This window comes from Salvelinus sp. IW2-2015, linkage group LG30 (genome assembly GCF_002910315.2).
Source record: "Salvelinus sp. IW2-2015 linkage group LG30, ASM291031v2, whole genome shotgun sequence".
In the NCBI taxonomy this organism is placed as follows: Eukaryota; Metazoa; Chordata; class Actinopteri; order Salmoniformes; family Salmonidae; genus Salvelinus; species Salvelinus sp. IW2-2015.
Window position 1 is genome coordinate 9,057,602 of NC_036869.1, and position 24,907 is coordinate 9,082,508.

At 44.5% G+C, this 24,907-nt stretch overlaps 1 pseudogene; it reads right to left on the reverse strand.

Moving 5' to 3' along the window:
- Positions 1-1,910: 1,910 nt before the first annotated feature.
- LOC111955225 (septin-7-like) overlaps positions 1,911-24,907 on the reverse strand; it is a 48,854-nt pseudogene continuing 25,857 nt past the window's right edge.

Genomic DNA, 24,907 nt, shown 5'->3' on the forward strand with positions numbered 1-24,907 from the left:
TCCGGTGAAGGTAAGCGGGGTTCCCGGGAAACGGCGCACTAACAGCTGGGTTACTGAGGGGCTGGGAGGTTACCGTCGTGGTAGGCTGCATAGTAGACAACCCACGGAATTGCTCCAGAAATGTGTTCAATGCTTGGTCGTGGCGTTCGGCCAAGGTCTGGAACCCCTCCATAAGACCACGAAGCAAACTCCTCGTGCCTTCCAATGGTGGCTCCTTGGGAGGAGATGGCGTTACGGAGAGAGTCCGAGTCTACTGGGTCAGTCATGGCCAGTTCGTACTATCAGGTTTCAGGTATGACCCAGATGCAGACAGTGTCAAAGAAACAAAAGTTTATTTCTAATACAGGGCCAGGCAAACGACAGGTCAAAGGCGGGCAGGGGTCAGTAATCCAGAGAATGTGCAAAGAGTCCAGAACGGCAGGCAGTCTCAGGGTCAGGCAGGCAGGGGTCAATAATCAAGTGAGATGTGGCAAGGTATAGAATGGCAAGCAGGCTCAGGGTCGGGGCAGGCAGAAGTGTCAAAACCAGGAAGGACTAGGAAACAGGAGCAAGAAACAAACAGGAGCAGGGGAACAAACGCTGGTAGATTTCACGAACAAAACGAACTGGCAACAGACAAACAGAGAACACAGGTATAAATACACAGGGGATAATGGGGAAGATGGGCGACACCTGGAGGGGGGTGGAGACGAGCACAAAGACCGGTAATCATATACAAATGTAAGCAAGGTTATAAATAATTTTGTTTTAGTCAAATATATCTGATTGGGTTCTTGTGGTCAATTTACAATCCTACGAATTATTTGTAATTATGTTCTAGCCCCCAGACCATTTGCTCAATAAACAAAATCATCCCATGGCTGAATCTAGTTGATGTTTTTCTAGAGTCAGTAGAAAGGCCTCTTTAGTGTCCTAAGTTTTCATAACTGTGACCTTAATTGCCTACCGTCTGTAAGCTGTTAGTCTTCACGGCCGTTCCACAGGTGCATGTTAATTGTTTATGGTTCTTTGAACAAGCATGGGAAACAGTGTTTAAACACTTTACAATGAAGATCTGTGAAGTTATTTGGATTGTTGCGAATTATCTTCGGAAGTCAGGGTCCTGAAAAAAGGACGTTGCTTTTTTTGCTGAGTTTAGTTGATGATCCCTGCTTTTTGGGATATGACGGAGTCAGTAGTTATTCACTGCCCCCTGCTGGTGAAATATAGCGTGCATCTTGGTGAGAAGGACAATACATTTCAGAAGACAGTTTATGGCTTGTAATTTGACTCGAAGGTGAGCTAAGCCACATCTTCCCACAGTAATTCCCTTCCATTTTAACAAAAACCTTCAATAAAACCACGCTGGGTTGTATCATCACAAGTTTATTACAGGACTATAAAAACAAAAGACAAATAAAAAATAGAGATGCAGGACATGAACAGAGTTAAATGTGATGTTTGGGAAGGGAACCCCACAGTTGTTTATTACAGTCAATATAGACTTGTTTATTTACAGCTATTGGAAATTGTAAGTAAACAACAATAACAACAATAGGGTTGTGTTAACGGGTTGAGTCAACAACCAATCATTCCTCCCCACAGTCTTCTAAAACAGGGTTTCCTAGCCGTGGTCAAGGGGGCCTACTACGTGTCAGCTGGAGTGAAATCCAGTGTGCACAGTAGACCTCCAAGACCAGAATGGGAAACACCTGCAAACAAACATGAAACGAATAATGAACAAATGATTACTGTAGCAGGGCCAATATAATAAAGGACCAAAAATAATAATAAATCAAATGTTCTAACATGCCGTCCATGGCTAGATCATCTAAATTACAAGAGATGGAAGAGCATATCATTTTGGGATCAGGATTACAAAAATAAAAGCGACAACTAAATAACAAAACCGTTATAAAACAAAACGCCTGAGGTGTGTAGCTTGAGGTGAGTAGCTTCCTACTCTGCCGTTTGGTCATTTGGCGTTAAATAGAACACTACAACATAGCAGTGCGAACTGTCTCCAAGGTCATTAACTAGAAAGAGAAAAAGTGAAAGAAAAATAGTTGTGGCATTCTGGGGTATAAAATAAAAAAAATACTTTCTGAAATCATGAAAGAGCTGATACCGGTGTGTTTTGTTTTTCTGTGTGTCACTGAACCACAAAACATGATTGTACAACCATCTAATGTGACCACTTCAGGAAGAAAATACATATATAAATAAAATAAAAAAGAGGGAGAGAGAGAAAAGGAGAAATAGTATAGTGATATAGCATGTTCCAGGACTGAGTCTGTCTGAAAGTGAGTTTGAGTTTAATGGAGGACCCTCTCTCCCCCAGTTAGAACCAACTTCCCCCAGACAGACCACGCTGCTCCGTCACACATACACACAGTAACAGGTTGTTGGTCGACAGGCAAACTGACAGTAGAGGCTGGTAAATTGGCAACTAGTACATTGTTACATGGTGGTCCTCCTGCAATACTTTTAAAATATCTTCTTTTTTTTGTTCTTTTCCAAGGTCCTGTAGGGCGAGAGAGAGAGAGCTATGTTGATTAACTTGTTTGGGATAGGGGACAGCATTTTCACTTTTGGATGAATTGGTGCCCAAATTGAACGGCCTCCTACTCTGTTCCAGATGATAATATATGCATATTATTATTACTATTGGATAGAAAACACTCTGAAGTTTCTAAAACCGTTTGAATTATGTCTGAGAGTATAACAGAACTCATTTGGCAGGCAAACTTCCAAACAGGAAGTGAAAAATCTGAAATGGGTCGATGGTAAAGTCATCGCCTATTCAAATCTCTGTCATTTATGGATCTGTATACACTTCATACGCCTTCCACTAGATGTCAACAGTCAGTAGAACGTTGAATGAAGCCAATAGCATGATGTGGGGCCGGATGAGAGCTATTGGAGTGAATGGTCTGGCAGATTGCCAGTTCCTGGCCATGCACGCTAGGCATGTGATGTCCATGTTTGCCATGAGTTATATAGACATGAAGAAATGCTCCGGTTGGGACGTTATTGGATATATATGATAAAAACATCCTGAAGATTGATTCTCAACTGAGTTTGACCAGTTTATTCGACTTMTAATATCACTTTWTGAAGWTTTCGTTCGACGTTTTCGTTCAATTGCGCAAGTGTTTAGACATGTGTCCTACACATGCTAGCCAAAGTTGCTAATTCGACAGAAGTAATGGACATTATAAAACAAAACAACGATTTATTGTGGAACTAGGATTCCTGGCACTGCATTCTGATGAAAGATCAAAGGTAAGGAAATATTTATGATGTAATTTCGTATTTCTGTTGACTCCAACATGGCGGAGAATGGCTGAGCGCCGTCTCAGATTATTGCATGGTGTGCTTTTTACAAAAGTTTTTTTTATTTTTATCTGACACAGCGGTTGCATTAAGAACCAGTGTATCTTTAATTATATGTAAAACATGTATCTTTCATCAAAGTTTTATGATGAGTATTTCTGTTATTTCACGTGGCTCTCTGTAATTACTCTGGATATTTTGGAGGCATTTCTGAACATGGCGCCAATGTAAACCAAGATTTGTGGCTATAAATATGCACATTATCGAACAAAACATAAATGTATTGTGTAACATGATGTCATATGAGTGTCATCTGATAAAGATGTTCAAAGGTTAGTGATTAATTTTATCTCTATTTGTGGGTTTTGTGAAAGCTGGCTGGATTCACAAGATGTTTATCTTTCATTTGCTGTATTGGACTTGTGAAAGTTAAATATTTCCAAAAAATATATGCCTTTTTTCAGTGGAATGTTGGGGGGGGGGGGTTCCGCTAGCGGAAGAGCCCTGTGCCGTTTTCAGACTTTCAACAGGTGTGTATTGTCTCAAAGGGTGTGTGTGTGTTTTGATCTCTGCCCTTTCCTCCAACCTTTGAAACAAGTCTGTTTCTCAACAAATGGACACTAAGTAATATTCCATCATATTCTATGAAGGTACAGGATGAGTAGAAAAATAAATACTGTATTATACAACACCACAAAAATTGGTTGAATAATTGTTCATGGTTGACTCCATGTAATGCTGTTGTATAGAAATGTATGTATGTGTTGTAGTAGTGTGTTGTACCTGGAGGAGTCTAGTTTCTGTTGCTCCAGCACCCTCTGCTGTGCCTCCCAGTTGTTCTTCTCATCCTCCAGCTGGCGTCTCTTCTCCTCCAGCTCCTTATGCTGGGCCTCCAGATTCTTCTTCATCTGCTCGTGGCGCCGCTGGAGCTGCAGACAGGACACCGGACACAGGACAGTTTGCACCATTTGCATGGCTGGAGTCGTGTGTGTGTGTGTGTGTGTGTGTGTGTGTGTGTGTGTGTGTGTGTATGATGTAATCACAGCTATGACCATATTAAAACATTTCATCATGTCTGCTGCAAAGAGTCAAGAGTTGGTGATGATTTGAAAGCATTCTGCCGTTCCCTAGGTGATTCTAAATCCTAAGAATACATTTACATTTGAATATGATGATATCACAATTAAATAGAGCAACTTCAGTAGAACGTTTTGAATTTAGAATGTTAGGCGCCAATGTTGATTTGGAACTCAGATTGTCCAGGCTGTACCATGGATGGCATCATGGATAGCAGAGATTGAGGGAGACAGCCCGGGTCTCTGGCAGTGTGAGCAGTACTGGACATCCCAGCTCAGACATGTGACCCTTGTCCTTGAACACAGCCAGCACCCGTCTGAGCAGGAGCAGAACCTTCTGGTTGACTGGTACACGGAGGTGAGGAGTATGTTTCTCTTTTACAGAGCGACAGTGAGATAGACCCTGGACAGAATCATGCAGCATGAGAGGAGAAAGGCTTTGGAGTGGGAGGAGTGACCAGCAGTGTCTCTTTTCTGATGAGAAACTGGAAGCCATTCTGAGGGTGTTGGACCTGCAGTGATGGGCTTCCTGTCTGCCTCTAAATCATCCTCTGACAGCTCAAGCCCTCTATGGACTGTACCCATGTTGAATTACTAATGATGCATTTTGTAGTGTTAACTTTAGGTAAGATAAGGCCTATTATCTATATTTCTGTTAATTAAATCAATTTAACCATTCAAAACGGTGGTGCGTCTTTTTAGTGAGATTGCTCTATGGAAAATACACTAATAAACATGGGAACAAACAGAGTATTTTAGTGATTTGATTGAGTGGTGTGAAGGTGTTCTGTTAGGTTCCTGTACCTCTTGCTCAGAGTCTTTGAGCTTCTGGATCTTCTCCTTGACCTTCATCTCAAACACCTGTTCCATTTCCATCTCCATCTTCATCATCTTGGCCACGTGCTCCCTCCTCTCCTCCTCCATCTGGGCCAATGGACTCCTGCAAGGTTGAGGCATGTGCACACACAACATCCATCAGTCTAAAGCCTTGCACCCCAACCCAGAGCAGTCAAACTCAGACTTTGGGCCAGGGTGGAAATTCCTGTCACGATCTCTCTTGCATACACTTATGCCTGGAGAAGGATGAGGAGGAACATGGGAGAGGAAGACCCAGCGATTCAATAGCCATTTCTGTCTGTGTTAGTAAAGCCAAGCCATTGCGTCGCTGAGTTAGTGAACGCCAAGTCACCAACAAGCTCTACTGGTACGGACGCTGAGTGAAGCTCTACTGGTACGGACGCTGAGTGAAGCTCACAAAGAAAGCAAGAGCCCCTTCACAGGACAACAAATACAATTTTCCAGGAAGACTATTGGAGACTATTCAGCCAACAAGTATTCAATGAAGACTGGGCAGTTTGCTAGATTGCCGTAGAATGATATCCATTTCATGACCTGGTAGGGGCCTCTAGCGTCAAATAAAGAACAGCATCTCTATACAACACATATCTGTACGAGGGAAAAACAGAGGAGAGTATAGAAACATAGCTAACAAGGGGTTCTTGAAGAACTGAAATGACACTTACATGCCTTCATTTGTGTCAAATCTAAAAAAAACAGAAACATACACACACTTAGCATGCTGATATTATGATGACCATGCGTTAGAGCGCTATTAGCTAGCTAATGGATGCTGGTGGTTAATGTGATATTACAGTGCATCATTTTAGTGAGGTTCTCTATACTTGGCTGTGAATTAGCAGTGGCTCAGGCTTATGAGACTGTGTTAGATCCAGCCCAGATGCTGGGTTGTGTGTGGATGACTGTTAGTCCCTGTGATCAGAGGAGTGGATTGCGTTAGTGCAGGTCCTCATCTCCTTCCCTTCATCCACACTGTTACAGAAGACCTGGAATGGAGAGAAATGGAAAACAGAACCACATACAAACACCTTTAGTCAACTTTTGGTTAGTACTCACTTGGTCATTGGTCCCTTGTTCTTGTTGTTGTCCACGCCGTTGTATGTGACGGCTGCTAGCTTCCTGCTGCGGTAGTTCTCATAGTGGACATTGTTGGTCACGTCTTTCAAGTCCTGCATGTGAGTTCTGGATCAAAATCAAATTAAAACTTTATTTAGACGAAATGTAAGTTCTGGAACAAGAAGACAGAACCACTGAAATCAAATACAACTTTATTCCAACTAAAATGAACCACAGCAATACACTTTACAGTAAAAAACAATAGTGACATTAAAATCCATTTAAACAGTCAGAGAGAGCAGTGAGGATTGACATTGCACTGAAAACTGGCACCATAATCTCCCTACCATCTGCTGCTGCTCATGCAGCATTTAAACCAGGACACTCAGTGGGGCATGACCATAATGCAGAGGAGAGTGTGTGTGCTGTAACGGTACCTGATGAGCATGTTCCTCAGGATGGTGAAGTCACAGTGCTCTCCATTCTCCACTACAGAGAGAGGGGAGAGAGAGAACGGAGAAAGAGTTAGAGAGAGTACAGTCAGTAGCCACCAGGGGGTGTGGCAGTCACAGGAGAGAGAGCGCGCTAGAGAGCTAGGCTCAGCTCCAGGGAAGACACAATTGGGATATTTTCCTAGAGAGCTGTGGGGAGTAGACAGGGAGGAGTGTATGGGTGTAATACTGTCAGCAGCCACAGGGCGGTGCCAGACACCACATACTCTACCACATACACTAGCTCCTCTGAGGTTTCTGTTTGACTGCTGTAGGGAGTGGATCACAAAGCTGAACAGTGGCCTTGCCCTCTCCCGCCCTCTCTATATTTACACACTTACGTGGTGCCCGAAACATTTTTTAAATTCCAAAACTCCCTCCCCATGGGCGGGTAACATGGAACCACAGAGGTATTCTCTAGTAGTAGTAACCACATTTCATCCTGTCGAGAGCACACAACTCTGTCTAATCCAGAACTACAGCCACACACATAACTCATTACAGATCAAAGACCATCATAGACAGAGATAAAGAGCTGTATCTGAATGGTAGAGTTTAGGGTACAACTGATTTGACCATATACTCATGCAGCGGTAGAAAACAGTGGGGAGCAGAGGGGGGACATGAAGAAGTTATGGGGTTAGAGGGTATTCATGTGTGCGTGTGTGTGATTTGAGCTCTGGGGTGATGACTGCTGGGGTCATGAAGTTAAAGTTCAGAAGAGCTAGCTAAACTTCATAAACATGTCTACTCTACTAAGAACAGTGCTGTAGATTGTAGACTAATTTACAACGATTCTTAACATGAGGTTATATTAAAGAAAAACCAAGGATATGCACGTCCAAGTTGTACCCATCAAGTCAGTTTGAGTGAAGAAGACGAGATGCAGAGAGGCATGAACAAGAGCCGCGTGTTAAAATGGTGAACCTGTCCTCTTTCAAATCAATGCTCTCAATTCATCTCTCCCCGTGAGCTGTTTCATTCCTGCGCGCACATATTTCTTAGTCGGATGCATTCTGGGTTTTTTTAGGTAGTGGAAAAATATTGTATTTGTGCTCCTGCAGCTTCCTTTCATTCTGTCTGTTTGTCTAGCATCAAAGAGAACTGAACACACATATCCTGTTGAGTAGAACACGTCTCATCTACATACAGGACTGCCTGCTCAAAACACACCTCTCCATCTAAAAGGGCCTGTTCTATTGAGTGGAAGTAGAACTAAATAGTTACAAGTTGATACATAGCAACAGTCATACGATCTCAACGCTTGTCATTTTTTTAGACATTAACAAATGTCATGTTCGCTGTATGCAATATGACATAAGTGCTACTCTATTTGTTTAGAACATTCCATGGTCATTATGTCACCAGTAGATAATGCTGAGTATTAGCAGACAGAGTTTTATCACTCAAGACACACACAGGGCCAGAGAAAACATAACAAGTCTATGTTGATAACACAACATACCTCTAAATGTCAACTGTTAGGCAGGAGGCTACTGAACTTAACCTGGTTCTAGTAATCTAATGTTTAGTATAGGAATAGTGTTGCATTTTAATACACTTTTTGCAGCCATGTAAATACTTGTGTCACTTCAACTATGTGAGCTGAAACTAGAAACGTAGATGGGACTCTACGCCGGCTTCGGCTCGGGCTGATTTGAAGGTTTTACTGCTAACCTACAACGCATTACATGGGCTTGCTCCTACCTATCTTTTCGATTTTGTCCTGCCATACATACCTACACGTACGCTACGGTCACAAGACGCAGGCCTCCTTACTGCCCCTAGAATTTCTACACAAACAGCCGGAGGCAGGGCTTTCTCATATAGAGCTACATTTTTATGGAATTGTCTGCCTATCTATGTGAGAGTCTTTATTGAAGACTCATCTCTTCAGTAGGTCCTATGATTGAGTGTAGTCTGGCTCAGGAGTGTGAAGGTGAACGGAAAGGCACTGGAGCAACAAACCGCCCTTGCTGTCTCTGCCTGGCCGGTTCCGCTCTCTCCACTGGGATTCTCTGCCTCAAACACTATTACAGGGGCTGAGTCACTGGCTTACTGGTGCTCTTCCATGCCATCTCTAGGAGGGGTGCGTCACTTGAGTGGGTTGAGTCACTAACGTGATCTTCCTGTCCGGGTAGGCCCCCACGGGTTCATGCCGTGGGGGAGATCTTCGTGGGCTATACTCGGCCTTGTCTCAGGATAGTAAGTTGGTGGTTGAAGATATCCCTCTAGTGGTGTGGGGGCTGTGCTTTGGCAAAATGGGTGGGGTTATATCCTGCCTGTTTGGCCCTGTCCAGGGGTATCGTCGGACGGGGCCACAGTGTCTCCCTCCTGTCTCAACCTCCAGTATTTATGCTGCAATAGTTTGTGTCGGGGGGCTAGAGTCAGTCTGTTATATCTGGAGAATTTCTRCTGTCTTACCCGGTGTCCTGTGTGAATTTAAATCTCTCTCACTCACAGGACCATGCCTCAGGACTACCTGGCCTGACTCCTCCTTGCTGGCCCCAGTCCACCTGGTCGTGCTGCTGCTCCAGTTTCAACTGTTCTGCCTGCGGCTATGGAGCCCTGACCTGTTCACCGGACGTGCTACCTTGTCACAGACCTGCTGTTTTCAACTCTCTAGAGACACCAGGTGCGGTAGAGATACTCTGAAACTGACATTTCCTACTGAGGTGCTGACCTGTTGCACCCTCTACAACCACTGTGATTATTATTATCTATGAACATTTGAACATCTTGGTCATGTTCTGTTATAATCTCCACCRGGCACAGCCAGAAGAGGACTGGCCACCCCTCATAGCCTGGTTCCTCTCTAGGTTTCTTCCTAGGTTCCTGCCTTTCTAGGGAGTTTTTCCTAGCCACCGTGCTTCTACATCTGCATTGCTTGCCATTTGGGGTTTTAGGCTTGGTTTCTGTACAGCACTCTGACGTCAACTGATGTAAGAGGGGCTTTATAAATACATTTGATTGATAGAAATGTGAGCATTTGCATTGAGACACAGAGCAGGCCTAAGGGGCAAAGCAGAACTGTTACTCTAAATCAACATCACCTGCAGATGCACTTCCCCCAACACACACAAACTATAAGCAGAGTGCAGTTTCCCGGATAATGTATTGACCCCATAGTAGGGTGAGATAGCTTGTACTTCTTCCAGACATAAACCTTTCAAATTAAACCCAGAGACACAGTATGTGTAGGACAACCTTGGTGCTAATATTGAATAACACCCAAAGACTGGTGTGTGTGTGTGTGTGTGTCCAGGCCAGTACCTGACTGTGACCTCTGACCCATGACTCCTCACCTTCCGCCACACCCCAGGGGTACTGCCTCCCTCGCACCCGCTTCTCGTTGACCACGATGATGGTGTTGCTACCAACAACAGCCAGGGGTAAGCGATCCTGCAGGAGGGAGGGACAAGTGTTACACAGCTGACACACAACAAACAAAAATAAATGAAAACCTGTTAGACGAGGCTATCTGCACACACACAGTCTGCAGAAGTCAACTTTAGTGTGACCTTCGCTGCAGTGAAGTATATTCACCAGGTTTCCCTTTTTTAAATTAGATGGAAAACTGACTGGAGATAAAGTAGTGTATTGAGATCACACAAGCTCAGTGACAGTTGAGAACAGTGCTTAGTGTGTGTGTACAGTGGCTTGCAAAAGTACTCACCCACCCTTGGCATTTTTCCTATTTTGTTGCCTTACTACCTGGAATTAAAATTGATTTTTTGGGGGTTTGTATAATTTGATTTACACAACATGCCCACCACTTTGAAGATGCAAAATATTTTTTGGGGGGGAAACAAACAAGAAATAAGACGAGAAACAGAAAACTTGAGCGTGCATAACTATTCACCCCCCCCTGGGGTTTGCGCCAGACATAGTGTTTTCCTTGATGACCACTGGGATTTTTGCACATTCTTCAAGGCAAAACTGCTCCAGCTCCTTCAAGTTGGATGGGTTCTGCTGGTGTACAGCAATCTTTAAGTCATACCACAGATTCTCAATTGGATTGAGGTCTGGAATTTGACTAGGCCATTCCAAGACATTTAAATGTATCCCCTTAAACCAGTCGAGTGTTGCTTTATCAGTATGCTTAGGGTCATTGTCCTGCTGGAAGGTGAACCTCCGTCCCAGTCCCAAATCTCTGGAAGACTGAAAAAAGGTTTCCCTCAATTAAGCACCATACATCATTCCTTCCATTCTGACCAGTTTCCCAGTCCCTGCCGATGAAAAATGGATGGTGTTCTTGGGGTGATGAGAGGTGTTGGGTTTGCGCCAGACATAGCGTTTTCCTTGATGACCAAAAAGCTACATTTTAGTCTCATCTGACCAGAGAACCTTCTTCCATATGTTTGGGGAGTCTCCCACATGCCTTTGGCGAAAACCAAACGTGTTTGCTTATTTTTTTTCTTTAAGCAATGGCTTTTTTCTGGCCACTCTTCCGTAAAGCCCAGCTCTGTGGAGTGACCAGTTTAAATATGTCCTATGGACAGATACTCCCAACTCCGCTGTGGAGCTTTGCAGCTCCTTCAGGGTTATCTTTGGTCTCTTTGTTGCCTCTCTGATTAATGCCCTCATTGCCTGGTCTTTGAGTTTTGGTTGGCGGCCCTCTCTTGGCAGGTTTGTTGTGGTGCCATATTCTTAAACATTTTTAATAATGGATTTTAATGGTGCTCCGTTCAAAGTTTCAGATATTTTTTTATAACCCAACCCTGATCTGTACTTCTCCACAACTTTGTCCCTGACCTGTTTGGAGAGCTCCTTGGTCTTCAATGTGGCGCTTGCTTGGTGGTGCCCCTTGCTTGTGTGTTGCAGACTCTGGGGCCATTCGGAACAGGTGTATATATACTGAGATCATGTGACACTTAAATAAAGTCCAGTGTGTAATTTATCTAATTATGTGACTTCTGAAGGTAATTGGTTGCACCAGAACTTATTTAGGAACTTCATAGCAAAGTGGGTGAATACATATGCACGCACCACTTTTCCGAATTTTTTTTTTTTTTGAAACAAGTAATTTTTTTAAAATTTCACTTCATCAATTCGGACTATTTTGTGTACGTCCATTACATGAAATCCAAATAAAAATCCATTTAAATTACAGGATGTAATGCACAAAATAGGAAAAACGCCAAGGGGGATGAATACTTTTGCAGGCACTGTATGTTGTGTGTATATGTTTGTGTGTATTTGCTTGTGTGTATATGATTGCGTGTGTGTGACACAATATAAGTGCAGTGTGTGCTGGACCAGTAGAGGACGTGTGATTGTGTGACCTAATATATACTAATTCTACCTGTATGGCCCTATGGTAGCTAGTTAACTTCTCTGTATATCTCTATGATAGCTAGCTAACTACTCTGTATGGCTCTATGGTCAAAATAAATATCATCTTTAAAATCTTTTTTTTTTTACGGTCGCCAACAAACCAGTCAGTCTCCACGGTCGCCAACGAACCAGTCAGTCTCCACGGTCGCCAACGAACCAGTCAGTCTCCACGGTCGCCAACGAACCAGTCAGTCTCCACGGTCGCCAACGAACAAGTCGTCTCCACGGTCGCCAACGAACCAGTCAGTCTCCTCGGTCGGCCAACGAACCAGTCAGTCTCCTCGGTCGCCAACGAGACCAGTCAGTCTCCACGGTCGGCAACGAACCAGTCAGTCTCCCGGTCGGCAACAAACCAGTCAGTCTCCACGGTCGCCAACAAACCAGTCAGTCTCCACGGTCGCCAACGAACGAGTCAGTCTCCACGGTCGCCAACGAACCAGTCAGTCTCCACGGTCGCCAACGAACCAGTCAGTCTCCACGGTTGCCAACGAACCAGTCCGTCTCTACGGTAGCTAACAAACCAGTCCGTCTCTTGTCAATACTGGGGCTGTTGGGGCCAGCTCAGCCAAAACACTAGTGTTAGATTTATTGGATTTATGTTATGGGGCTGTAAACATGACATATCGCAATCGGGATAAAGATAGTGATGCGTGTTCATGTTTGTTTGTCATGTCAAGTTTTTTTCTCCTATTCAATTCCATATCTTGCATGGAGAATAAAAGCAGTGTGTGTGTGTGTGCGCACGCACTGGGAGAAACCAAACCTTGATCTTCTTGACTATCTTGTTCTCCTCCTCATCGTCAGTTTCTGGGAACTCGTAGATTTTGATTTTGTGCTCTGTGATTTCTCGCATGATCTATAAAGAGATAAGAGGAGGGAGGGAGGAGGGGAAGAAGAGAGGGGAGGGAGAGAGAAGGGGAGGAGAAAAATATAGAAAGGTGAGAGCAATGGGGGTGGAGAAAGAGACAGCGATGAGACAGAGAGAGCTAGAGATGAGACATAGGAGACCAAGAGAGGAGACAGAGCGAGGAGAAGAGACAGAGCGAGGAGAGGAGACAGAGCAAGACAAGTGAGAGAGAGGAGACAGAGAAAAAGTGAGAGACAGATGAGACAGAGATGACAGAGAGAAGGATGAGACAGAGAGAGAGAGACGAGACAGAGATAGATGAGACCGAGAAAATAGATGACAGAGATGAGATAGAGATGAGAGAGAGACGACACAGCGACGAGACCGAGGTGCGAGAGACGAGACCGAGAGAGACAGCGACGAGACCGGAGACAGACAGTGAGACCGAGACAGACAGTGAGACCGAGACAGACAGTGAGACCGAGACGAGACCGCGACGAGACCGCGTGCGAGACCGCGACGAGACAGCGTGCGAGACCGCGACGAGACAGCGTGCGAGACCGCGACGAGACAGCGTGCGAGACCGCGACGAGACAGCTGCGAGACCGCGACGAGACAGCGGTGCGAGACCGCGACGGAGAACAGCGTGCGAGACGCGCGACCGAGACAGCGTGCGAGACGCGACGAGACAGCGTGCGAGACGCGACGAGAACAGCGTGCGGACGCGAGAACAGCGTGCGAGACCGCGACGAGACAGCGTGGCCGAGACCGTGACGAGACACGCGTGCGAGACCGCGACGAGACAGCGTGCGAGACCGCGACGAGACAGCGTGCGAGACCGCGACGAGACAGCGTGCGAGAGACGTGCGAGACGCAGACGTCGAGACAGCGTTGCGAGACAGCGTGCGAGACAGCGTGCGAGACAGCGTGCGAGAACAGCGTGCGGAAGCAGCGTGCGAAGCAGCCGTGCGAGGCAGCGTGCGAGGCCAGCGTGCGAGGCAGCGTGCGAGGCAGCGTGGCGAGGCAGCGTGCGAGGCAGCGTGCGAGGCAGCGTGCGAGGCAGACAGCGACGAGACCGACAGACCAGCGAGACCACGACAGACAGCGGCGAGTCGCCAGCGAGACCACGCCAGCGAGACAGACAGCGGCGAGACAGACAGCGGCGAGACCGAGACAGAGAGGAGAGACAGCGAGCCGAGACAGAGAGGAGAGCCAGCGAGCGAGACAGAGAGGAGAGACAGCGAGCCGAGAGAGGGAGAGACAGCGAGCCGAGACAGAGAGGAGAGACAGAGAGGAGAGACAGAGGAGAGACGAAACGATGATGGAGATGAGTCCTGCTCCCTCTCGCTTTGTCAATCTAGGCCAACGAGTCACAAATATCAATACTCACTCACACTGAAGGGTAAGTCAATACACAGGATGAGGAAACTGTGCTCGCACACACATTCGCTCTGTGCAACAACTGTGCAGCACTTATTTATTGCATGTGTTCTCTCCACAGGAATAGTTTGCATAAACTACTAATCACACACCAAACTGTTGACTTCTGCATTCAGAGAAAGACGTGGGTTTTTTAACAAACCATAAACACACAGGCCACCCATAGAGCACGGTATGTACACAGAGCTAACACACCACACACCTGCTTCTTGAACTGTTGCACTCCTCAGGAGTCATATTGGTGGTCCGTTAGGCGATGAGGGGGATGATGTTCACTTTTTCATGTAACCGCTTCATGAACTCTATATCAAGAGGCTTCAACCTGGAGAGAGAGAAGAGAAAAACTSAGATTGCACAGCTTGGCCGACCTCGGGACTAAAAAACAGCATTTCTTGTTTCCAGAATGAATCTCTCTCTCCATGGCAGCATTGCTGCTGAAACTGCACATCTGGCCGGCCCACAACACACTGTAAATCCACTGAGCAGAACAGGATTCTTCTGTTCTGTCTGCCTGAAAACAGCTCTAATTTAAACAGCCATCACATTGGTATTTCATACAGAGTTACAGACTCCAGACTGTTTGTGAAAGGAGATGCTGGGATATCTAAGCAACGTTGAATCCTGGCACGCAGACAAGAAAAAGTTAAAGGGCATGCCAACAAGTACAAGTCTAGTACAAGTCTGACTTGGCTGGCTGTGGCTAGATTAAACTTTACGTTCACAGAGTTCGCTCAAAAGAACAGAATGAATCATTGCACTTTTGAGAAATGTTTTAGTCTTAATTTTGAAAGATCAGTTTGTGCACACACACACACACACACACTAGGCCTAGATACACACTTTGCTCTCTGCCCTGGTTCTAGCTGTGCTGGTAATGTGCTGTGAGAGTCCCGTGGGGACACAGAGGAGACGACAGATGTTAACTGTGAATAGAGCCATACGGTGCTAGTCCTCTTGGATGACCACAGACTGCTGCCAGCCAGCCAGGCACATGAACAGAACAGAACAAGGACTTGGTCAGAGATAGACACACTTTGGGCCAAGATGGTGAGGGGCACTGACACCCAAATGGAGAGAGCGCTGGCCTGTCAAATGACCCTTTGTTTATGGGGAGCACAGAGCAGCCCAGTGTAGGGATGTAATGTAACAGCAGGGACAGCTGTGTGTTGAGCAGAGCAGAGCACGAACTGGAGCCAAGATACAGAGCGGAAACAGCCTCAAACAAAGTGAACCCAGGAGAGGAAAGATGACATAAATGTTGTCCCAGTGTGCCTCTAAGCAGTTCCAGTAGGGGTTCAGCGTGGGGTCGAGAGTGGGGCGGGCAGCTAGGCCTAATTGAAAACTGACAGCTGTACTCCTCACCAGGGGCAGGAGTGTGGATGACCAGCTAGTAACATGTAAACAGTCTTAGGCACACAGTAGTTGTACTACTGATTTCATCCCATGACCAATACCCCGTCTGCCCTGTTAGGGAACATTCTCAAGAGCTATAGGATCATGCTTAATCTCAAATGAGAGAAGGAAAATACTGGATTCTTAACACTTGAAGAATTATTCACATTTTGAGAAGCGACACAATATCAACTGTGATTCAACACTGAATATCAATGTTGTGTTTCAGAATGGAGACCATACCAGCTGCAGTACCTACCCATGTCCAGAGGGGGTAATGAAGTAGAGGCAGCAGTGCACTCTGTTGTCAGGCATTTGCCGTCTATTGACCCGGGACTCTGAGTTGAGGTAATCCTCAAACTTACTGTCGATGTGATCAATGACTGGCTGCCAGCTATAGGAGAGCAGAGCACAGACATTACTCAATGTCAGGTAACAGTGACTACATTTAATGTAGAATATACACATTCAGATAGAGATATAGGGCAGGTTAGTCAGTCAGTCAGACGTACCAGTTACTGTTGTCGACAGCGTCTCCGAACCCTGGCGTGTCAACGATGGTGAGAAGAAGCTGAACTCCTCCTTCCTTTACCAGCACCTTAGACTGCTCCACCTGAGATTGTAGAGAACACTAAATAAATACAACAAAGACAGCACTGAATCATGGTGAACTTCTAAAAACACCATGACATCAATATCTCCCCATTTATGGTTCATTTGAAGGGTGGGGTTTCCCAAACTCGGTCCTCGGGACCCCAAGGGGTACACATTTTGGTTTTTGCCCTAACACTACACAGCTGATACATTTTTTAAATAATAAAAACTAATCATCAAGCTTAGGGCAAAAAAACTAAAATATGCACCCCTTGGGGTCCAGAGGACCGAGTTTGGGAAACGCTGGAATAGGGACATGTACAAACATGCATTGCATCATAGTGTGTGTATAACTTGCGCTAATAGTGACAGTTTGCAGGATCTCCACCTCAGAGCACTTCTCCTCTGAGGGGATGGGCTCAGACTCAAGGGCTTGGTTAGGAAGTCTGACATAGTCCTTTCATCTTTATCTAGAATGTGTCTGTTCGGAGAAGTTAGCTATACATCAAACTACAAAAGCCCAGGTGAATATTTTTTGAGCATTAACAAATATAAATCACAGATGGCGATACACTTGTGGAGGGTTGCCAGCCAGGCAGAATGAAGATGAATCCAGCAACATGGTCTTAGAAGATCTTTGACCTCAGACTCAGAGCGCGCTCTAGTTATATTTGGCTGCCCACCTGGAGTGTCCAGTACAGGGTGTACAGAGCTGCTTGCAGATTGGCCTCTTAGCTGATCAGAGAGCTTTAAAATCAGCAGGCGATCCAGACCAGCCCTTGTAATTAGCAGATGAGCTTCACTTCAATGATTAAACCAGGAGGAACAGATGAGTGCATGTCGTGTTCCGCTCAGATTGCAATGGAAGCAATCATTGTGCGTGTTAAATGCAGCTCTCTGTACAGTAAAAGCAAGCTCAGTTTTATTAGTTGTACACAGACCACAACATAAAACACTACTATACCTCATGCTTTTACACACACACACGTCACAACCGGATGTACTTTGTGATATAAGCAGCCTTTTGTTTACTTGATGGCATGCTTCATTGACGTAGGAACATTTTGACAAAGCCAGCCCAGCCGGCAGCCCATGGTTTCCCAAAGAGCAGCACTTTTGAGTTTAACCACAGGCAGCTAAACTGAGCCGTCACCTTCCACTTAAACAGAACCACAGAATGCCCGTGGTCTGGGCCTGAGGCAGGGTTATGGCTACTCTCACTCAGCCCACTAGCTGGGCCCTGGCTAAAGGCTTCCTCTCCCCCACACAGCCCCACTGTGGGCAGGCCACCTCTTGACCGGCTAACACAGAGCAACGCCCTGAGAGCTGATTTAGCTAGACCACTGAAATAAAAGAGAAAACAACTAGTGTGTTTTGGTAGGTGATAATCAAGCTGATTTAGGCGAGAGAGAAGGGAGAGCGAGAGAGAGAAAAAAAACGGGGGGAAAAACGGATTCAAAGTCCCCAAAAAATGACCATAAAAAAAAGGAGAGACTGAGGTAATAAAATAGAAAACAAGTGTTTAGTGGGTTAGCATCTATTTCCAGTCAGCTAGTGAAAGGGATCAGTGTTGAACCTAAAGAGGTGTGTCCTGCCAGGCCGCGAGGTCCGTCTGCTTTCTGGGTGGGTGACTCATGTGTCCCAAATGGCATCCTATTCCTTATAGTGCACTACTTGGACCAGGGCCCATAGAGCTCTGGTCAAAAGTAGTGCACTATGTAGGATGCAGACATACGGCTGTTTGAACAGGCCACTGTATCCAGGCCACAACACTAATAATGAAACCATTTAGAACAGCTGGCTGGCTGGCTGGCTAGAAAGAAAGAACACTAAAAGCAGGTGTAACTTTCACTTATTTTCACAGGTATCATCTTATCAGTTCATCTACGTACATTCAACAGTTTGATTTGAAAGACTACATTCACAAGCAGGAAATGGATACTTTAGACAACCATTCTTGACCCTGAAAAATTGCATACTTTTCAAAACCGATGGGTTCTCTTCTGAAGCAAGTTTTGAAAACAAAGATGACATGTCACATGTGTGAACTGATGTGCGTGTGTGTGTGCTCTAGCCACAGAACAGTTTACCTACTAACTGCAGGGAAAACAATGAGGGGAAAATTGCATGGTTGGATTTATATTTATTTATTTATTAAATCTACAGAGTCGTCGGTTGACGAGTCACTCAATCGCCAGCGCTGGAACGCACAGCTTTTTTTAATAGGGCACACACATCCTCATCCATTAACTCTGCTAGAACCATACATTAAAAACAGTAGATGGTGATAGCACTGACGTCATTCACGTATTCCTATGGAAAACTCCCAATGTCGCATGAAGCCAGAAGTATTTGAATTTGAAGCGCGCCATATTGCTGAATGGCACCAACAACAACAAAAAAATGTATAAGGATCATGGTCAATGTAGTCATTCTCATCCTGCCTGAGAGAGTCAACCGGGAGACTCCCGACCCGTGATTGGGCTGTGTCAGCACATGGTCCTGTGTGACAAGAACGTAGTATTCAGAATGGTTTTCTATTTAATAAAATATCTTGATTTGTAACGACATTTTTAATAATTCACAGTGGGGATCAAACTTCATCATAAACTAATTTGAGCCAAAAACCGCAGTCACCGACAAAAATTGTGGGGGTCGTTCTGGCGATCGTGATTTACATAGGCTTTCAAGGGCAGACCAGGGCTTTTGGCAATGCTAGGTTGCTATGCACCAGACAGGACACTGGGGGTAAAAACCCGGCTGTTCATTCCAGCTCACAGTGTGTGTGTGTGTGTGTGTGTGTGTGTGTGTATAATGCTGCCTTTTACTGCCCTACCCTTACATTTACAGGAATCCATCAGACTGCACATTACACTCCTCCTCTCTCTTTACTTGACCTCTAACCCCCTATTCATAGACCTCACCCTGGTCCTTTAAGCACCATCAGAGTAAGACTTTCTCCCTTCTTCCACTCTCTTTTTCCCCTCTCCTCTCTCTCTCTCTCTCTCTCGGTCATACTCACTTTCCCTCCCTCATCTCTTGGCTGTCTTGTTGTAACCAAAACTCAACTGGTTACAGATACATTTGAAGTTGGAAGTTTACATACACCTTAGCCAAATACATTTAAACTCAGTTTCACAATTCCTGACATTTAATCAGAGTAAAAATTCCTTGTCTTAGGTCAGTTAGGATCGCCACTTTATTTTAAGAATGTGAAATGTCAGAATAATAGTAGAGAGAATGATTTATTTCAGCTTTTATTTCTTTCATCACATTCCCAGTGGGTCAGAAGTTTACATACACTCAATTAGTATTTGGTAGCATTGCCTTTAATTTGTTTAACTTGGGTCAAACGTTTCGAGTAGCCTTCCACAAGCTTCCCACAATAAGTTGCGTGAATTTTGGCCCATTCCTCATGACAGAGCTGGTGTCACTGAGTCAGGTTTGTAGGCCTCCTTGCTCGCACATGCTTTTTCAGTTCTGCCCACAAATTTTCTATAAGATAGAGGTCAGGGCATTGTGCTGGCCACTCCAATACCTTGACTTTGTTGTCCTTTAGCCATTTTGCCACAACTTTGGAAGTATGCTTGGGGTCATTGTTCATTTGGAAGACCCATTTACGACCAAGCTTTAACTTCCTGACTGATGTCTTGAGATGTTGATTCAATATATCCACATAATTTTCCTACCTCATGATGCCATCTATTTTGTGAAGTGCACCAGTCCTTCCTGCAGCAAAGCACCCCCACAACATGATGCTGCCACCCCCGTGCTTCACGGTTGGGATGGTGTTCTTTGGCTTCCAAGCCTCCCCTTTTTTCTTCCAAACATAACGATGGTCATTATGACCAAACAGTTCCATTTTTGTTTCATCAGACCAGAGGACATTTCTCCAAAAAGTACAATCTTTGTCCCCATTGTGCAGTTGCAAACCGTAGTCTGACTTTTTTTCTTTCTTGCCGAGCGGCCATTCAGGTTATGTCGATATTGGACTCGTTTTACTGTGGATATAGATACTTTTGTATCCGTTTCCTCCAGCATCTTCACAAGGTCCTTTGCTGTTGTTCTGGGATTGATTTGCACTTTTCGGCACCAAAGTACGTTCATCTCTAGGAGACAAAACACGTCTCCTTCCTGAGCGGTATGACGGCTGCGTGGTCCCATGGTGTTTATACTTGCGTACTATTGTTTGTACAGATGAACATGGTACCTTCATGCGTTTGGAAATTTCTCCCAAGGATGAACCAGACTTGCGAAGGTCTAGAGCGCTCTCTGAGGTCTTGGCTGATTTCTTTTGATTTCCCCATGTCAAGCAGAGGCACTGAGTTTGAAGTTAGGCCTTGAAATACATCCACAGGTATGACTCAAATGATGTCAATTAGCCTATCAGAAGCTTCTAAAGCCATGACATCATTTTCTGGAATTTTCCAAGCTGTTTGAAGGCACAGTCAACTTAGTGTATGTAAACTTCTGACCCACTGGAATAGTGATACAGTGAATGATAAGTGAAATAAATCTGTCTGTAAACAATTGTTGTAGAAATGACTTGTGTCATGCACAAAGTAGATGTCCTAACCGACTTGCCAAAACTATTGTTTGTTAACAAGAAATTTGTGGAGTGGTTGTAAAACGAGTTTTAATGACTCCAACCTAAGTGTATGTAAACTTCCGACTTCAACTGTATCTTCTCAGGAGCCATCAAGGCAAAGATGATTGACAGTGGCATAAATAATTCTTAATATTTTTAAATGGTTTCATTCATGCTATTCAACCGACTGCACCCTTTACAGTGTCATGAATGGCAGGAGCTAGTGTGAGACGTTGAATGAACAAAAACAACAGACATGGACCCCTCCCTGTGTGGCATGAGTTAGTTGGTACTAAACAGTGTAACGGTAGGAGGAGAGGGATCTTCCCTGTGTGTGTGTGTGTGTGTGTGTGTGTGTGTGTGTGTGTGTGTGTGTGTGTGTGTGTGTGTGTCTGACCACAATGACCTCACAGACAGACAGGGAAGAGGAACACTGACCGTTGCCACACTCCTCTCCACTACGGTTGGTTTGCTCAGCTGTGTTACACAAGGACATTGGGCTGACAGACTAAGCACGCTAAGCGCTAGCCTCATCCCATACCCTCTCTATCTGTTCTTAACTAACCGACAGACGCCTACCCTAGCCAGGACCAGATTTGTTTAGCCAACTCCTATGGTCAGTGGCAATGAGCACTGGAGTTGGCTGAACAGGACAAATACACCTGGGACCAGGCTAGTGCTGTCCCTCCAATAACATAATATAGCATAACATAACCCTTATCAGGCTCTAGTCATTCATCCCTCCTCCTCCTCTAGGATAAACAAGCATAGAGTTCCCACTAACTACTCTTTCCTTCTTGGATCCTGACCCTGCCAAGTTTATCACCAAACCTCTGGCATAACGCTCACTATTGGAGCCAAAGGAAGCAGAGAAAACACAGATACACTAATCACGTTTAAACTTTAATAAGTGCTTAAGGGTGTGTAATGCGCAGGTAAACACATTGGCGGATGCTGGGTGAAAACAGAGCAGAGTGCTGTCTGGGCTTAGTGGAGATATAGACTAGTGTTGAGAGGGAACAATTCAAGAGAAATGCTGGAGCTTCTGTGGGTGAAAGCTAGCTACATGGAATACCACACACCCAGGCAGAGGCTGTTTCTATTGGCAGTGAATCATAGAAACGGGATCACTTTCATGCAACTTCAAAAGGGAGGTACAATACAATGTGGGCATCGTTTTTGGAGGGATATTTCTGAAGTCTGAAAATGAGAAGGCACTCCTGCTGCACACCTACTGTAACCTGATGCTGAAGGCCCAGGAGAGGAAGCAGGTCCAACTAAATGGCTAATCATTGATCAGGTGATGACGTCATCATAAGACAGTAAACCACAAGTCTGGCACCTTCAGTACTACTTCTTGTTAGTACTATGACTACTTCCTCTTCTTCAACTGGCATGGCGGCCTTGTCAGTCTCCCTCCGTTCCTCCCTCAAGCTTCAGATCCAGAACCCTTAGTAAGGACTGGGACTTTTACTGCCAGTGCTGCCCCAACAAACAAATAGACAAACAAGGAGAGATTGACTGCATCACAAATTCCAAATAGTCTATTCAATCAGCTAACACAAGGCAAGTTTCTTCACAGTCCCAAAATACAAAACTAAGTCAAACTGAGTATCTATGTGCAATGTTACAAAGCATGGACTGCTGAGAGTTAAGTGTATGAAAGTGTGTATTGTTTTCAATTTAGGGAAAGGGGGATACCTAGTCAGTTGTACAACAATGCATTCAACTGAAAATGTGTCTTCCGCATTTAACCCAACCCCTCTGAATCAGAGATGTGCTCATCTGAAGTCAATGTAATTCTCCGGTTGGAACGTTATTCAAGATTTATGTTAACATTCTAAAGATTGATTCAGTACATCGTTTGACATGTTTCTACGGACTGTTACGGAACTTTTTGACATTGTCAGCTTTTAGTGAATGCGCTTCCTGACGTTGGATTTGTTTACCAAACACGCTAATGAAAATAGCTATTTGGACATAAATGATGGACATTACCGAACCAAACGAACATTTCTTGTGGAAGTGGGAGTCCTGGGAGTGCATTCCGACGAAGATCAGCAAAGTGAAGATTTATAATGCTTTTTATGAGTTTTGTTGACTGCACAATTTGGTGGGTAACTGTATGGCTTGCTTTTGTGGCTGAACGCTGTTCTCAGATTATTGAATATTGTGCTTTTGCCGTAAAGCTTTTTGAAATCTGACACAGCGGTTGCATTAAGAACCAGTGTATCTTTAATTCTATGTAAAACATGTATCTTTCATCAAAGTTTATGATGAGTATTTATGTTATTTGACGTGGCTCTGCAATTTCTCTGGATATTTTGGAGGCATTTCTGACATGCCGCAATGTAAACTGAGGTTTTTGGATTAAATATGAACTTTATCGAACAAGACATATATGTATTGTGTAACATGAAGTCCTATGAGTGTCATCTGATGAGGATCATCAAAGGTTAGTGAATAATTTTATTCTATTGTGCTTTTTGTGACTCCTCTCTTTGGCTGGAAAAATGGCAGAATTTTTCTGTGAGTTGGTGGTGACCTAACATAATAGTTTGTGGTGCTTTCGCTGAAAAGCCTTTTTGAAATCGGACACTTGTGGGATTAACAACAAGATTACCTTTAAAATGGTATAAGATACATGTTTAAGGAATTTTAATTATGAGATTTCTGTTGTTTGAATTTGGTGCCCTGCACTTTCATTGGCTGTTGTCATATCATCCCATTAACGGGATTGCAGCCATAAGAAGTTAACTAGGCAAGTCAGTTAAGAACACATTCTTATTTTCAATGATGGCCTAGGAAAGTGGTTAACTGCCTTGTTCAGGGGCAGAATGACAGATTTTTACCTTGTCAGCTCAGGGATTCAATCTTGCAACCTTACGGTTAACTATCAAAACGCTCTAACCACCTGCCTCACGAGGAGCCCGCCTGTTACGCGAATGCAGTAAGAAGCCAAGGTAAGTTGCTAGCTAGCATTAAACTTATCTTATAAAAAACAATCAATCATAATCACTAGTTATATACACTCACATGGTTGATATATTACTAGTTTATCTACGTGTCCTGCGTTGCATATAATCGATGCAGTGCGCATGTCGAGAAAAAGGACTGTCGTTTGCTCCAAAGTGTACCTAACCATAAACATCAATGCCTTTCTAAAAATCAATACACAGAAGTATATATTTTTAAACCTGCATATTTAGCTAAATAAATCCAGTTTAGCAGGCAATATTAACCAGGTGAAATTGTGTCACTTCTCTTGCGTTCATTGCATGCAGAGTCAGAGTATATGCAACTGTTTGGGCCGCCTGGCTCATTGCGAACTAATTTYCCAGAATTTTACGTAATTATGACATAACATTGAAGGTTGTGCAATGTAACAGGAATATTTAGACTGATGGATGCCACCCGTTAGATAAAATACGGAACGGTTCCGTATTTCACTGAAAGAATAAATGTTTTGTTTTCGAGATGATAGTTTCCGGATTCGACCATATTAATGACCTAAGGCTCGTATTTCTGTGTGTTATTATGTTATAATTAAGTCTATGCTTTGATAGAGCAGTCTGACTGAGCGATGGTGGGCACCACCACGCTCGTAAGCATTCATTCAAACAGCACTTTCGTGCATTTTGCCAGCAGCTCTGCTGTTTATGAATTCAAGCCTATCAACTCCCGAGATTAGGCTGGTGTAACCGATGTGAAATGGCTAGCTAGTTAGCGGGGTGCGCGCTAATAGCGTTTCAAACGTCACTCGCTCTGAGACTTGGAGTAGTTGTTCCCCTTGCTCTGCATGGGTAATGCTGCTTCGAGGGTGGCTGTTGTCGATGTGTTCCTGGTTCGAGCCCAGGTAGCAGCGAGGAGAGGGATGGAAGCTATACTGTTACAGTGGCAATACTAAAGTGCC